The sequence below is a fragment of the Cyprinus carpio genome, chromosome A5 (assembly GCF_018340385.1).
Source record: "Cyprinus carpio isolate SPL01 chromosome A5, ASM1834038v1, whole genome shotgun sequence".
Lineage (NCBI taxonomy): Eukaryota > Metazoa > Chordata > Actinopteri > Cypriniformes > Cyprinidae > Cyprinus > Cyprinus carpio.
In genome coordinates, this window is record NC_056576.1 from 634287 (window position 1) to 651458 (window position 17172).

General features: G+C 41.8%; 1 pseudogene; it reads right to left on the minus strand.

Annotated features, from left to right (window-relative positions):
* Positions 1 to 1340: 1340 nt before the first annotated feature.
* Positions 1341 to 15225, minus strand: LOC122141973 (annotated as a pseudogene).
* Between the last annotated feature and the right edge of the window lie 1947 nt (positions 15226 to 17172).

Sequence of the window (17172 nt, forward strand, 5' to 3'; positions counted from 1 at the left end):
AATGGTTTGACCTGACACAAACAGTTGTGTTTTTATTAACATTAACAAAGATTAATAAATATGGTAATTCATGTATTGGCATTGTTAATGCATTAACTATTGGGATCTATTGTAAAGCATTGTCGTAAAACCCTATTACATTTCAGTAATTAGCTTTAATGTAAATTTTGATGCATTTGACATGGAATAAAATTCAAGTCAGCTTCTTCCAAACTGTTATTTCTTTCATTTCCTCGTGATCTCACTGAAATCAAGACTTCATTCCCACAGAGGGCTGAGACTGACTGCACACTGCCTCAAACCACTGCTGACATACAGCTTTCCTCTGCCAACACATGGCACTCAAAGGTCTGTTGAGATGAGGTGCCAAGACAACCGTTCACATCCACATCTAGGGACCTTTTAAATGTCACTTTACACAAGATTTCTCAATGGGAAAGTGTATCTTTGGATGAATAAACAACCTTCTTTATGTACATGCATGAGGCTAATAAACTATCAGACACCACTGTGCCACATCCTCTAATGCTCTCCTTTTACAATAATATGACTATAATTGGTGTAATTTGGAGTGGATTAGACTTTGGCTTACGTCACAATTTTTGCATCCACAAATTGAAAAACACAAGTTGCAATTACAATTTTCAATTCCTTTTGAATAGTCCAGAAAATACTTCCATATTATCCATATATCTTCAAAGAAAATGTGTTAATGGTCTTTCTCTTTTCCTTCCCACAGTTAACTGCAAATGCAATTCCTTTTGAGTCCAGAAAATACTTTCAAAGGATAAAGTTTTTGAAAAAGAGATATTACAAAAAACATTCAAGATATAATAATAATAAAAAAAGAAGAAAGACAAAGATAGGTGCGCATTAGAGCAGTGCCATCTGTTGGTTTGTTTCATGAGGCACAGGTTTTTTTTTTTTTTTTTTTTTTTTTGATTATATTACAGTATTACCAGATTTAACATACCCAACCATAACCCGGTAACCTTTAGGATATCTGAAATAAAAGTTAAATAACCTAATAGAACTATTAAAATGAAAGGGGCAATTTCAAAAAACAAATAATTAAATAAAATACAAACTGCATGAATCTTAAGATTAAAAAAGTATAAAAAAAAGGGGCAATTTCATGGTTCTTATGGTAAGATATCTCATAATTTTGAAGTTTCAGATATTGTGCCACTAATAACCACTTTTAAAATTTTAAGTAAAAATAAATGTTTATAACTTAGATTTTATGATGGAATTGATCTGATCACTTTGATTGTTTTTATGCCTTTATTTGATTTGCCATTGCTATGCAACTGTCACATAGTTAATGAAGCCCCAAAAAGTCAATAAAGTGCTTTTATTAAAGTACAAACATTTTTTTGTGTGTGTGTGTGTGTCTCAAGTATACATCACAGTTTACAAATGTCTTCAGGATTTCATCAACATGCTCAAACAGGATACTTTCTCTTGCATTTTGCAGCATGACAATTAACCGAGATCCAAACCAACACTAAACCTGATCCGGTAAAGACCATTAAACATTTTGGCAATCAGTTTGAGTTAGGACTTATACCCAGATACCAAAAGTTAAATAAGGGTTTTAAATAAAGAAAGAAACTGAATTCTGTGTCCAGGAATAATGATATGTGGATAATCGTAGCCAGAACATTTGATTTACCTACATTGTTATTAAATGCAGCATAAGAATAAATACAGGAAACTTAAATCAATGTCCTGTTAATAAAACATCTATATTATAAATGCAAGTTTGTGGCTGCCACTATCCTCAGAACCTGGTTCACTACAGGAAGAGTAAAGCAACATAAATGTCAATTTAAGGTGACAGAAGATATGGTTAAAATCGGTTCAAGCACACACTGCTTCATACAAAAAGTAGTGAGAGATACTGCAAGCTTTAAGTCAATACACAGATGTCTTTTGAACATCACAAGGCTTTACAGAAAGAAATCAACAAAAGAACATTCAAGACATCAAGAAAAAACATTGTCAAAATAAATAGCACTGTCAGCTACAACAGGAATGAACAGCGAGAGATTCCCTAAACATTCCCAAACAGAGCAGGGCAGGTTCTTCCACATTTACCACATCAGAACTTCAGTCAGCAAACAATGCTGTCCAACCACACACACATTTCCACAGAAACCATCATCTGAAGAAAAAAAAAAAAAAAGAAAAAAAAAAAGCTTGTTTTCTTGTCACACATTCCCCTAGTCCTTTAGTGTAGCATGAGGTTTGGTTGGAGCCAGAAAAGTGACCCAGTACCCCGCCACATTCATGCTTTGCATTACAACATAAATCACAGCGATCTGAGTGGCTTTATTGTATCATTTTACAAATTAGGAAGACTAAAAACTTGAGGTGTATTGGCTTACATTGGACAGCCCCTTTCAGAAATATTCCGGTCTGTATGAGTGCCTCTTACTCTGGTGAGGCACGGCGGTGTGATTTATTGCCTTTACAGTAGAGATGCTTCAGTCAGAAATTGTCTAATGACAAAAGCACACAGGCTGAAAATGGTACTGTCCTACTGCTTTGTGTAAAACATTCATTTCTTTCACTTTTCTTGGCTGTGTATAAAATGGTTTTAAAGGAACTGATAACTGGTGAATATCAGTTGAACCCTGAGTACAGTATTAATATAAACCTAAAGCTAATGCTAATGCAAAACAACCTTCTTTTCTGTCAAGAAAAAACAATAAAACTTTATTACTGTTAAGCCATACAAACTCACAGGACCATGTTTGGACTGTCAGACACATCACAACCTTTCTATCACACAATCTTAAAAAAGCAGCACTGGATTTCTTGTAAAATACATGCATGCTCACCTCTTTGAAGGCGGAAAAGAATGTGGAAAAATGCAGTAAAATGTATGAGTGAGCATGAAATAAATGTTTGCTTATTTATTTGTATTTTTATAAGGTTAAGGAAGCAGAACCTTTCGGATGTTGGCTCCAAAATGAATATGTAAATATGTGTACTGCGTGAATCTGAAGAAGGGTAGAAATAAAAATGTTTAATGGTTATGGCAATAACAGGAACTCCCTTTGTCTATCCTTCCCTCATCTTACTCTGTCACTTTTCTGTTAAGGAGAGTTGTAAAATCCTCTGTAATTCCTCTTCTTCTTCCTTCTTTTTCCTTTCCTCCTCCTCCTGTGCCCGGGCCGAGAGCTCCATAGCCAATTGCAGATCAGTGTCGGGGCTGGAGGTGGAGCCAGAGCTTGAGGGTGTGGTGTCACTAAGGTCTACTAAAACTCCTTCAGACCCAGATCTGTGGTAATGTGACAGAATGAGACTATTTAAGAAAATGTACATAAGAACTGATTGAGAGATCTCCCTTCCCATACTTTTCTTCTGCTCAAAAGTTTGGGGTCAGTGAGATTTTTTAAAAACGTTTTGAAAGAAGTCTCATATGCTCACCAACACTGCATATATTTGATCAAAAATACAAATTAAAGAAATTTAAACAAATGTAAAACACATGCAATTTAAAATGCAATTTATTCCTGTGATGGCAAAGCTGAGTTTTCAGCAGCCGTTACTCCAATCTTCAGTGTCACACGTTTTTTCAAAATCAGTCTAATATTCTGATTTGGTGTTCAAGAAACATTTCTTATTGAAAACTGATGTGGAAACCATGATAAATTTGTTTTCAGGATTCTTTGATGAATAGAAAGTTTAAAAGAACATTTTTTTAATAATAATGTTTTGTAACATTATAAATGTCTTTATTTTATATACAAATTTAATGCACTCTTTTTAAAAGTATTCATTAAATTATTACTTTCTTTAAAAAAAAAAATGTATGTATAACTCAATTTGCCCCTGGAAAAATAATTATAAACACATAAAAATTACCCATCACTCAACCGGTTCATCATGGATTGTGTTGTCTGTCCTTCAGAATCACTCCAAGTGTCCTGAAACAAAACAGCCAGCCAGACTGTTTTTGAGACTGACATCATCAAGAAATGCACAAAATACGCTAAGAGGACGCTCTCTGACCTGTGAATTCAGTGCACTGGACTCAAGCAGGCTCTGCTGAATGGCATACTGGAGCAGCTCTTCATCATGACTGACTGGGTTGTAATGGCGTGTGTTGGAGTGGCGGTAGCCCCCTCGGTGGTGATAGTGCGCAGGTGCCATGAACACAGATGGACACACCTTGAATGGAGCATGTCCTGCAGGAGCAAGTAAACATTAAACACATTACATTTAATGTTCATGTTAGAACATTTCCCTGCTCAACTAACCAAATAACTAATTCCCACTATGAGGTGAGGTGCTTTGAGATGATTTGTCAGAGTTTGGGATTGGTACAGTCAAAAGGTCTTCTCTGTGTTTTTATTTTGGAACAGACGAGGAGTCAATATGTTTCCAAACCTGAAGCCTGGTTGTCACTCTTCTCTTCTGTAGGTGTGGGTGTAGAAGCTGACTGGTTGGAGTCCAGAGGCTCATCTGTACTGCAACTGTTGACGTTTCCGAACGTGATGCGGGCATTCAACACATGGAACAGAGGGATTTCTGAAGAAACAGAAACAGAATTAATCCTGTGATCTACTTAGCAGCATGTTCTGTTCTGTCTTATATTAAAGCCATTCACACAAGAAATATACAGAATCAGTATCAGTCTTCCTTGTCTTGCTATACTTGACTACAGTCACTTGAGTTTTTGGCAGGTGAAAAACTAAGGAAAACTAATGGAAGCAGAAAGGTTTTACAAAGTTTTCCTTAAAGACCACACTTAAGTTCAGACTTGAAACATGAAAGCAGTCTTGAGAAACTTGTGAGAAGGACGGCTAGATTAGTTAATACTAAACTCTCTTCCATACACAATTTACAAACATTAAGTGTAATTTAAAGAGTGTACTTGCAGTTTTGTTGCAGGTTAGATAAGTTAATATTTAATCTGATGCATTCAATTACAAATGCAAATAATTTTATGCTGGACAGGGTTTAATTTCAGAACTGAGCAGTAGGGCTGTTTGTTCCTCTTTTTCATTCTCTCACTCACCGATTTTCACAGGGAAGCCAGGGGGAAACCTGAGGTTGATGAAGTCCCTGAGTCTGGCGAAGTGAGTGCTGGTGCGAGCCATCAGGTCAATGATGGGAGTGACCTGCTCCACCAGAGACAGAGGATGCTCCTCGCTCATCCACAGGGTGCCTTTAAACCTGAGAGGGGGTCGGAACACAAAAACTCAACCATTTCTTCAATTATATTTGTGTGTAGTAAATAAATCACTTATTTATATTTAATTATTTATTAAAAAAATTATTTTAGTGAGGTTGAGTGAATGGTCAGCCTTACTTCTGTGTTCTGATGGTGAGCTCAATGGGTCGACCGATGTCTCTGCCCTGCAGGTCAAAGTCGGGGTTAAAGTACTCATCTGGAGTAATAGCTGTGGGTTTGTGGCAGTGGCAAACTCATAGTCATGTCCTGTAATCATACATACAAACAATCAATACAGAATCCTTCCAGCTTTGTAAAACACAAGTGACTCAATGCTTTTTTTTTTTAAAAACTGTACACTTAAAAACAAAATATTAAACCAAGATTTAATAATAATAAAAAAAGAATATTTATTTTCAAGCTTAATATTCCACAAAAGCAAATTTTTTTGGTTTCAAATTCTAAATCAATAGATATACTGTTCAAAAATGAATAAATATTTTTACACTACTGTGGCGAGGGGGGCGTGGTTTTGCCGAGTCTGTAACGGGAGAGAGACGAGGGAGCAGAGCGAGGCGTAAGTGGGTCAAGTGCAAATAACGAACACCTGTGTTTGATTTCAGTAATTGGCGTGGAGAGACCGGATATAAACCGGAGCACACGGCACAGAGAGAGAGAGAGAGACGGGCTGGGACCTCGTGTGGGGACTACGGAGTGATAACGACGAGAATTCTAAGTTATTGAGATATTGTTGTGCAACGGGCACGCCGTTGGCGCATGTTGCGCAGGATTGTTTTGTTTATTTAGTGTGGAACAATAAAAAACGAGCGTCCCAGCCACAAGCCGACCCCTGTCTTCTTCCTTCCTGTGAATAATTGTGTCGAACCTCAAAACACTGGTGCCGAAACCCGGGAAGGAGGAAGATCACCACCGCCATGCAGTCTCCGTCAGGCACACCATTTGCGGACATCATCCAGTCACTCGCGGGTCTGCACCAAGAACAACATCAGCACATGCTGGCGATCAAGGAGGAGCAGGACAAACGCTTTGAGGTGCTCCTCCGAGCCCAGCATGAAGACCGCGAGATGTTCCGGAGCTGGGTAGACCGGGAGGTCCGGGCCATCCCCTCGTCCAAGGACAGTACATCTCCTCTGCCGCTCAACAAAATGGGGCCTCAGGACGATCCGGAGGCCTTCCTGGATCTTTTTGAGAAGTCGGCAGAGGCGCGAGGATGGCCCCCCGGGGACTGGCCCATGCGACTGATCCCCCTGCTGTCAGGAGAAGCGCAGGTAGCCGCCCACCAACTGCCAGTCCAGAACCTCCTGGTCTACCGGGACCTCAAGCGTGCCATCCTCCAGCGGGTCGGTCGGACCCCGGAGCAACATCGCCAGAGGTTCAGGACCCTGACCCTGGAAGAGTCTGGCCGGCCCTTTGTGATGGCACAGCAGCTCCGGGACTCCTGCCGCAAATGGTTGATGGCCGACAGTAGCGACGTCGAGGATGTGATCGATCGTGTGGTGCTGGAGCAGTTTGTGGCCAAACTGCCAAGAAAGACGGCGCAGTGGGTCCAGTGCCACCGCCCGACGTCGCTGAACCAGGCCATCCAGCTGGCGGAGGACCAAATGGTGGCGTGTCCAGGGGTCGGCGATCCCCTACCATCGGCAACTCTCTCTCTCTCTTTCTCCCCCCCTCCCCTCTCCCTCTCCAAACCCATACCTCTTCCTAGGTCCCGTGGAGGGCTTCCGCCGAAGCCAGCACCTCGGTGGAGGACGGGTTATGCGGCCGATCCAGCAGCGGCACCCCGGGCTCCTCCCAGGGGAGGGAGTTCGCCCCACGGCCCCTTCCCACCACCGCTGCCCTCTCCGCTCTCTCCCCGCCAATTGCTTGACCCACTTCCTGCCGCCAGGGCGGCGGTAAAGTCTGGGCCGGCCTGTTGGCGCTGCGGGGACCCAGGACATTTCATTGATAGATGTCCGTTGATGGAGGTGGGGACATTGATCCGGGTCCCCGACGCGCCACAGGCTGCCCTCGATCAAGCTGGCCTATACCAAATACCAGTGAGTATCAAGGGGGGTACCTATCAGGCTTTGGTGGATTCAGGATGTAACCAATCCTCCATCCATCAAAGTCTGATTCATCCGAGGGCATTGGATAACAGCCGCATGGTTAAGGTTCGGTGTGTACACGGGGAAGTGGTGAATTATCCTATTGCCTGTGGATATTCAATTCAGGGGAGAAAAGCATAGACTAGAGGTGGCAGTTAATCCGCACCTCCGGCATCCACTAATTTTGGGTACTAATTGGCCCTTATTTAATAAATTATTGGGGTATTTATGTGCGGATGCCTCTTGGGGGAAAAGAGAGAAGGCTGGAGTAGCGGTTGCGCAGTTGGGAGAGGCTGAACCGGAACCTCCGGAGCCTGTTTCAAGGGGAGCAGAGTGCTCTGGAACGGAACATCCTTCCAGAGCGCGATGATTTTCCTCTGGAACAGTCCCGGGATGAAACGCTGAAAAACGCATTTCATCAGGTTCGTTCTATCGACGGGCAGCTTCTTCACCCTGATCAACCGCTCTCCTATCCTTATTTTTCAATTTTAAAAGATAAGTTGTATCGGGTGACCCAAGACGCCCAGACAAAGCAAGATACAACCCAGTTACTGATCCCGAGAAGCCGTCGGGAAATGCTTTTCCAGGCGGCTCATTGTAATCCAATGGCGGGCATTTAGGGCAAACGGCTACACTAAACCGTCTCATGGCCCGCTTCTTTTGGCCGGGCATCCACGAGAATGTGCGCAGGTGGTGCGCGTCTTGTCGTGAATGTCAGTTGGTGAACCCACCGGCCACCCCAAAAGCACCATTGTGCCCATTACCGTTAATGCAGGTCCCCTTCGAACGAATTGGTATGGACCTCATCGGGCCATTAGAGCGGTCAGCGCGAGAGGCATCGCTTTGCATTAGTCCTGGTGGACTATGCAACGCGATATCCTGAAGCAGTGCCGCTCCGCACTATTTCTGCTAAAAGTGTTGCGAGCGCACTGTTTCAATTAATCTCCCGGGTGGGGATTCCGAAGGAAATCCTCACCGATCAAGGCACGGCGTTTATGTCACGTACTATTCGCGAGCTCTACGAGTTATTGGGCATTAAATCGATTCGAACAAGCGTCTATCACCCACAAACAGACAGGCTGGTCGAACGATTTAATCGCACGTTAAAAATCCATGATTCGTAAGTTCGTACAGGAGGACGCCAAAAAATTGGGATAAGTGGCTAGAACCCCTCTTGTTCGCTGTACGGGAAGTCCCGCAAGCCTCCACGGGGTTTTCCCCCTTCGAGCTTCTCTACGGACGTCAGCCCCGCGGGGTCCTCGATGTCCTTAGGGAGACTTGGGAGGACGGACCTTCTGATAGCAAAAATGAAATTCAATACGTCATGGACCTGAGAACAAAACTCCACACGTTGGGGCGGCTGTCAATGGAGAATTTGTTACAGGCTCAGGACAAACAAAGTCGGTCGTACAACAGGGGGGCTAGGCTACGTCAATTCACGCCGGGAGAGAAAGTGCTTGTATTACTCCCTACGTCTAGTTCAAAATTACTCGCAAAGTGGCAAGGACCCTTCAAGGTCACACGGCGAGTTGGGGATCTCAACTATGAGGTAGCTCGAACGGATAGGGGCGGAGCACATCAAATATATCACCTCAACCTGCTTAAAAAATGGTCTGAGGCTGAATCAGTGATGCTGGCGACGGTAGTGAGTGGGGAGGAGGATCTCGGTCCGGAGGTGAGCTCAAAGTCCCAATCTCTCGCCCTGGCCCCTGGAGGAGACCACCTCTCGCCCTCGCAGCTCACTGATATAAAAGTCAATACAAGCAGAGTTTGCTGATGTGTTCTCGCCCCTGCCTGGGCCGAACGAATCTCATTCAGCACCATGTTGAGACGGAGCCGGGAGTTGTGGTTCGCAGCCGGCCGTATAGGTTACCAGAAACATAAGAAAAAAAGTGGTTCAGGGAGAATTAGAAGCGATGCTAGAAATGGAGTAATAGAAGAGTCCAACAGTGACTGGGCGAGCCCGATAGTGTTAGTTCCTAAAAACGGACGGCTCAGTACGGTTCTGTGTGGACTACAGAAAGGTGAATGCTGTGTCGAAGTTCGACGCATATCCAATGCCCAGGGTGGACGAATTGCTTGATCGACTAGGCACTGCTCGCTTTTATTCGACACTGGACTTAACTAAGGGTTATTGGCAGATCCCCTTGTCTCCCATGACCAAAGAAAAAACAGCTTTCACAACGCCGTTCGGATTACACCAGTTTGTTACGCTTCCGTTCGGTTTGTTCGGGGCCCCCGCCACTTTTCAGCGTCTGATGGACAAAAATTCTTCGGCCGCATGCTGCATATGCCGCCGCCTACCTGGATGATATCATCATCTACAGTGGTGATTGGCAGCGACATATGCAGCATTTGCGAGCGGTCCTGAAGACACTGAGGAGGGCGGGGGCTCACGGCTAATCCGAGGAAGTGTGCAATGGGCGGGTGGAAGTAAGATATCTGGGCTTCTACTTGGGTCATGGGCAGGTGCGTCCCCAAATTGACAAGACGGCAGCGGTTGCGACGTGTCCAAGACCCAAGACCAAAAAGGAGGTTAGACAGTTCCTGGGGCTGGCAGGTTATTATAGAAGGTTTGTGCCTAATTTTTCGGACACTGCCAGCTCGCTGACTGATCTAACTAAAAAGGAGGCACCAGATAGGGTCCAGTGGACGGAGCAGTGTCAGCAGGCTTTCACCCAGATAAAGGCTGCTCTGTGTGGCGGACCGCTCCTAAATGCTCCTAACTTTTCTCTCTCCCTTTATTTTACAGACAGACGCGTCGGACAGGGGGTTGGGCGCGGGTCCTGTCCCAGGAGGTGGAGGGAGAAGAACGGCCGGTGCTGTACATCAGTCGTAAGCTCTCTAAGAGAGAGACGATGTACAGCACCATAGAAAAGGAGTGTCTGGCCATCAGATGGGCTGTTCTTACCCTCCGGTATTACCTCCTGGGGCGGGAGTTTTCACCCTCTGTTCGGACCACGCTCCCCTACAATGGCTCCACCGCATGAAAGATACCAACGCTCGGATCACCCGTTGGTATCTCGCTTTACAACCTTTTAAATTTCAGGTGATCCACAGGCCGGGTGTACAGATGACTGTGGCTGACTTCCTCTCCAGGCGGAGGGGGGGGGGAGGCTGCAGGCCGGATGGCTCCCCGGCCTGAGTCGGGCGGTGGGGGTATGTGGCGAGGGGGGCGTGGTTTTTGCCGAGTCTGTAACGGGAGAGAGACGAGGGGGAGCAGAGCGAGGCGTAAGTGGGTCAAGTGCAAATAACGAAAACCTGTGTTTGATTTCAGTAATTGGCGTGGAGAGACCGGATATAAACCGGAGCACGGCAGAGAAAGAGGGAGAGACGGGCTGGGACCCTCGTGTGGGGACTACGGAGTGATAACGACGAGAAATTCTAAGTTATTGAGATATTGTTGTGCAACGGGCACACCGTTGGCGCATGTTGCGCAGGATTGTTTTGTTTATTTAGTGTGGAACAATAAAAACGAGCGTCCCAGCCACAAGCCGACCCCTGTCTTCTTCCTTCCTGTGAATAATTGTGTCGAACCTCATCACAACTACGTTAGTGGAACATGATGTTCCTGAGGAGAACTGACTTCATACATTCAATTAAAAACACCTTGACACTTATTTGTTAAAAGTAATTTCTAATTTGTGACCCCAGACCACAAAACCAGTCTTAAGTCGCTGGGGTATAATTATAGCATTACCAAAAAAAAAACATTGAATAAGTCAAAATTATCGATTTTTCTTTAATGCCAAAAATCATTAGGATATTAGGTAAAGATCATGTTCCATAAAGATATTTTGTAAATTTCCTACCGCAAATATATCAAAACTTAATTTTGGATTAGTAATATGCATTGCTAAGGACTTCATTTGGACAACTTTAAAGGTAATTTTATCAGTATTTTTGATTTTTTGTGCACCCTCAGATTCCAGATTTTCAAATAGTTGTATCTTGGCCAAATATTGTCTGATCCTAATAAACCATACATCAAGCTTATTTATTCAGCTGTCAGATGATGTATAAAAAACTGACCCTTATGACTGGTTTTGTGGTCCAGGGTCACATATGGCTCAACAAAGGCTATAAGGCTATGTCTAATATGACTCACATTTATTTGTGAGAAAAGATCATACATTTGTTTGGAGATGTCACTTGGGTTGAAATTTTATATCAAATTCATTGACATTCAAAAATGTATAAGTGTGGCTAAAGTGCCCAAATACTTCAGAAGAAAACAAATTCACTGTGTCTGGTTTGTTTGCTCATCTTACCCTTTGAGCTCCCGATCTGTTGTTCTACAGTGCCGAGTAAAGACTCCAGAACATTCCTTTCACCTGTTGAGATCAAAAGCATCAGTAGTTGATATTAACTAGTTAACATAACAGAGAACTGCAGGGAACCATTGACCCTTTACCACTGACAGGGTGCTGGAGCCCGATCTGGAACCATTTCATGCATTTTCATCGCCAGATAAAAATACTGGCTAGAAAAACTGACGTCAAACTGACCCCTACAACCTGAAACCAATAATGTCAGAGGCCAGGGGACAACATAATGTCACCACTAAATATAATCAAGTTTTCAAATCAGCAACAAAGCTGACAAGGCTCATGCAAAACAAAACTATACTATACAAAACTATACTGTAGTGTTAAACGATACCAGAGTTAGTAATATATTAGTTATGAAATGTAATAATGTGAATTATATCACAGTTCAGTCAAGTGGAAACACAGGGAGATTTGCAGTTCCCGGGCGAGCACCGGCACCATTTTGGTAGAAAAGGGGAATGATATTTATAGTGGAAAGCTTAAAGTGGGTTAATTACTTTTTATCCTGGCCTTCTCCTCGTCTGTGAGGTGCTCCGTCCTGGTGCGAATCACAACGTTCACGTTGTTCACTGAAAAAACCTGCCAAAAACAGTATCATCACCCACAGGACAAAGACTGCCTTATTCTGAAACTCACTGCTCTAAAAAAAAAAAAAAAAAAAAAAAAAAAAAAAAAGTCACTTTTTTCACTTTGGAGTTTCTGTAACTCTAAAAGAGTACATTTGTTTTTCTTTCCAGTGATTCTTAATGGTACTATAGTTCATAAACAGCTGGTCATTTGCTTACCTGGGCTTCAAATCCATTTACTACTTCTGTTCTGTCTGACCTCCAACCCCAGATACCGGATTTAGACCTGAGTACAAAATACGTTTTTAATAGCATATTCGATTTATTCTTCAGCAGAAAAAAGGGTTTTATGTATGTTTAGTTCTGTGAATCAAACAATTAGTCACTGTGCAACAATGTACAAGCAAATCCATGTGTGACATTTTTCATATATACCACCATTCAAAAGTTTGGGGTCAGAAAGCATTTATTTTTTGTTAAAGAAATTAATCATTTTTTTTTTCAGCAAGGCAAAAATGGGCAAAATTGACAAATAAATGCTGTTCTTTTGAACATTCTATTTATCAAAGAACCCTAAAGAAAATGTAAGTTTCCACAAAATATTAAGCAGCACAATTATTTTTATCATTGAACATTTTTAACATTAAAACTGAAGACGGAGTAATGGATGGTGAAAAATCAGCTTAAATTACATTTCAAAATATATTAAAATAGAAAACGTTATTTTGAATTGTAGTAATATTTCACAGCATTACTATTTCTACTGTGTTTTTCATTAATAACACACTTGAAGACAGTAAGAGGCTTCTTTTAAAACCATTAAAGTCTTCCTAAGCCCAAACTTTGAGTGCATTTATTAGATGTAAATCTTATATCTAGGGCCATACCTCTCAAACGCTATGTTCTTTGTGTCCAGATATGTGTTGACAATGGGTGTTGTCAGCCTCTTGGCTACTTCCTGCTCTGCAGGCTGCATGGAGTCTAGTGTGACATCCTCCATCTCACGGGAGAGATCAAAGCGCTCAGTGTCCACCACTTCGTCCTCGTGATTAACTTCCATCAGTTCAGTGCAGTTGTCTGTGAGCATGCACATGCAAAGTCCACAAGATACTGATCAACTACAAATAAACATCCTCAAATGAAGTGCATTAGTAAACATACAAATGTGAAATGAGAATTCACAGCATGTTTGCTAGAACCCACCACCAAAAAATTAATGTGTAAACCACAGATGGTCAGAATGGCCGACTAGACTTCTTTAAAAACAAAGCAAACTGTAAACACATGCAACACAGGCAGAGAAAATAACCTTCTCCTCTAAAGATATAGCTTCTTCTTCCTCTGATCCAGGTCATGTTTTCAAAGCCCAGCAGGTTGGTGTCCACCCTCAGACAGGCCCCACTCTTCCAGATTCTGCACACGTCGCTGGGACACACACGTGACACGAGAGGAACTGGAAAACCAGAGCAGAAGCAGCAAATGAGGATCATTCTACAGCCTTATAAAGCCATAAGGATTTATGCACAGAAAAGGTGAGGAGAAAAGAGCACTTACTCCAGCTAGTGAACTCCCACTTCATCTCCATGTAGAAGTCTGGAGACTAGGACAAAAAGAGGTTCATTACACTTTAGGCCCCTTTCACATGACTCACATCAGGGCTCCCAACACACCTCTCAACTCAAGCATCATGCACCACTTTGACCTCCATATAACAAGTATTTATTGCAAATAGCATCAAAGAAGGGCAATTTTATGAGGTTGTTAGGTAGTAGGAAAGCATATGCTGTAAAAAAGTGAATAGTGAAAGTAAAACAAAAAGGTAACATTTGCCCTTAGGACAGAAAATGCACGTGACAATTTAAAAAAAAAAAAGTCAACCTGATTGCTTTAGTAGTAAAACATGAATATCACAAAATGCCTTTGAGGTTTTCCCAAAGGATCAGTTTAGCTAAACGACAACAAAAGACTTAAACACTTAAACTACCATTCAAAAGTTTGGTGTCAGTAAGATTTTTATTTTTTGAAAGAAATTAATGCTTTCATTCAGCAAGGATACATTAAATTGTATTTCAACAAAAATATTAAGCAGCACAGCTGTATCCAAGATTGATCATAAGAAATGTTTCTTAAACACCAAATCAACATATTAGAATGATTTCTGAAGGATCATGTGACACTGAAGACCAGAGTAATGACTGCTAAAAATACAGAATTGACATCACAGGCAAAAATTATATTTTAAAATAAATTACAACAGAAAACAGTTTTTTAAACTGTAATAATATTTTTGATCAAATAAATGCAGCCTGGGTGAACATAAGTGACTAATTTAAAAAAATATATTACCAAATCTTACCATCCTCTAACTTTTGAAAGTTCTCAACATTCACCAAAAGAATAAACAAAATCAACTGGCAGACGCACCTCTCGGATCTTGCACAGTAACTCTGGAACACCACCCAGTGCAGTGGAGGCTTTGAGATAATCCCGTCGCTGGAGAACCAGCAGCACCATCTCTGGATCTCCTGTGCTGACTGCTTCCTGCAGCACTGTACAGACAACAACAGTCATACATCTGCTTTAACTGGACTCTTAGGAATTCATCTTTATCTATGGACTTGTAATGGAAATATAAACACACTAGCTTCTATTATATAGAGGAGGTATTCATTAGTGTATATATAACACTGTATCCTGGGAAAGCAGGACCAGAGGTATTAAACGCTTTCACTGGCTGGGAAATCTACTGATGTGCAAGTTGTCGTAATAGTTGTAATGGTTTTGGGGGCCAACGCAATTTACTCCAAAGACTGCTGTGGCTTTATTGTAAAACTATCTGATGTCTTATCACTATAAAAGACCTACAAGACCAATGTGCAATTCATAAGCTCTATTCTCACCTGTCCAATTTTTGCCATTCTCTTTGAAAACATCTGCGCCATGTCTGAGCAGCACTCTCACCGACTCCAAGTGTCCTAGTGAGACGGCCAGGTGCAGAGGGGTCCGGCCCCTGGGATCCACCTCTTCAATGTTACTCTGAAAGTCAGCATAAATGGCTCAAATCTTAGTGAGGAAACTGAGAAGGGCCGAAAATCATGAGCATTGCTGTTGAAAATGAAATTGTGGAATGCAACTGTCTATATATATATATATATATATATATATATATATATATATATAATATATATATTATATATATATATAGATAGATAGATAGATAGATAGATAGATAGATAGATAGATAGTAGCAATATTCAGTCTTTTTAGATGCCATGGACATTCAAAGGTGATATGTTACATTATTTTTTATCTTTTTTATACTCACTACAGTTCTGCACTAATAGATGTATTATTTAGTTATTTGAATAAACATTTATTTATTTATTTAGTTTTACTCTTAGAATTTAGTATACTATAGTAGTTTTTTCCCTCCAGGTTTTTTCCACGAACCACAGTTTGAAAAGGGGAGAGAAAAAAAAAACCCTGATCTACAGCATGGTTACAGCAAAATGATGAAGCTTTCCTGATGTTAGGAAGAGCTCGCTAGCTCTCCAGTGCAATGATATACAGCAGTGCTGTAGTTAACAAGAAGATGGCAAGCTGATGAAGCATTTGCAGTAATATCCAATAATAAGTCAATTCCAGTTTCATTTAATTATTAAATAGATGAAAAAGCATGTCATGAAATTCACTGGAGGCAGAAATCCCACAGCAGTGAACTGATTCCTCCATCAGCTGCACCAGCAGTGTACACACATCAGCAGCTACGGATATCCCAACACATACGTCTGAATCTCTTTTTTCCAGCTTCCTGTAATCATTCTCCCAGACCAGGGTATGAAGTGGAAACCTAAGGCTGAAATCCTCGACGCTGGCAGCGGTGGCGGATAACATTCTGGCTCGATCAAACTCTCCGTGCCCCCTCTCCAAAATCAAGAGCCAGCCTGCGAGCTAGCTAACGTAACTGTCATGAACCATCAAATCTCTTCATGCGTTTATTGTTGATAATTATAGAATGACTCTGACCATTAAACAAGTGGGATTTTAGTAAAGAAGACGCCGAAAAACGCAATCAACTTTTTCCAAAATAAACTTTTGAAAAACAAGGAAGTGGCAGGTTGAGACTATTTGGGTGGGGGTGTCCCCAGTCATTTGACAAATCTTTCCTCCAAACCCTTTTGCATTTAGTTATATTTAAAACAATATTATCATCAATGTAAACTATTCGATAAGAGACTAATTAGCTATATTTGCCTATTCAATAAAAATGGTAAAGGAAAAAAAGATCGATATATAACATTTATTTATAGTTTTTTTTTAAAAATGGGAAAGCCCAACTCCAGACTAAACCATTTAATATGAAGGAGGGGAGATCGTGCCATAAAATATGGCTATTTTAAGTCAAAGAGTGAATTCTGCGCATTCGTAAATAGAAGCTATTTTTGAAAATTAGCTATAAAACGAAAATGTTCTCAAATGAAACATCATTAAATAATCGTAATAAATAATTCGCTCGCCCGTGGGTAGGCGCGACGCCTCAGTGTTTTAAATGATCTTCAGCTCTTCGGGAGCGGCTCGCGGGCTGGTGAATCACTTCTGCGCATGCGCGGGCACGACGAACGCATTACATTATAATGATCGCGCCCTACATTCCTTGAATCTAATTTCGGGCCATGTCTGGTTAATTCTGAGTTTTTAATTGTACCCCAAATATAAATATGAGTTAATGTTTTTCGGAATGGCCCCGCGAATAGATGGATGATTTGATAAAATATCTCACGCGCTGCAGTGACGCGTCTGTCCACTGTGTGTCAGGCAGCGCGAGAAAGCTGATTTATCGCCACTAAACTCAAATGTTGTGGTCTGGGAGGGCAGATGGCACTCTACTGCGATCTAATGGGCTGCTGGCAAGCATTTCCGTAGTGTAGTGTTTAATGCATCATTGACAGGCTCCACACTGCCTGACGCGCCTGTCCTAATTT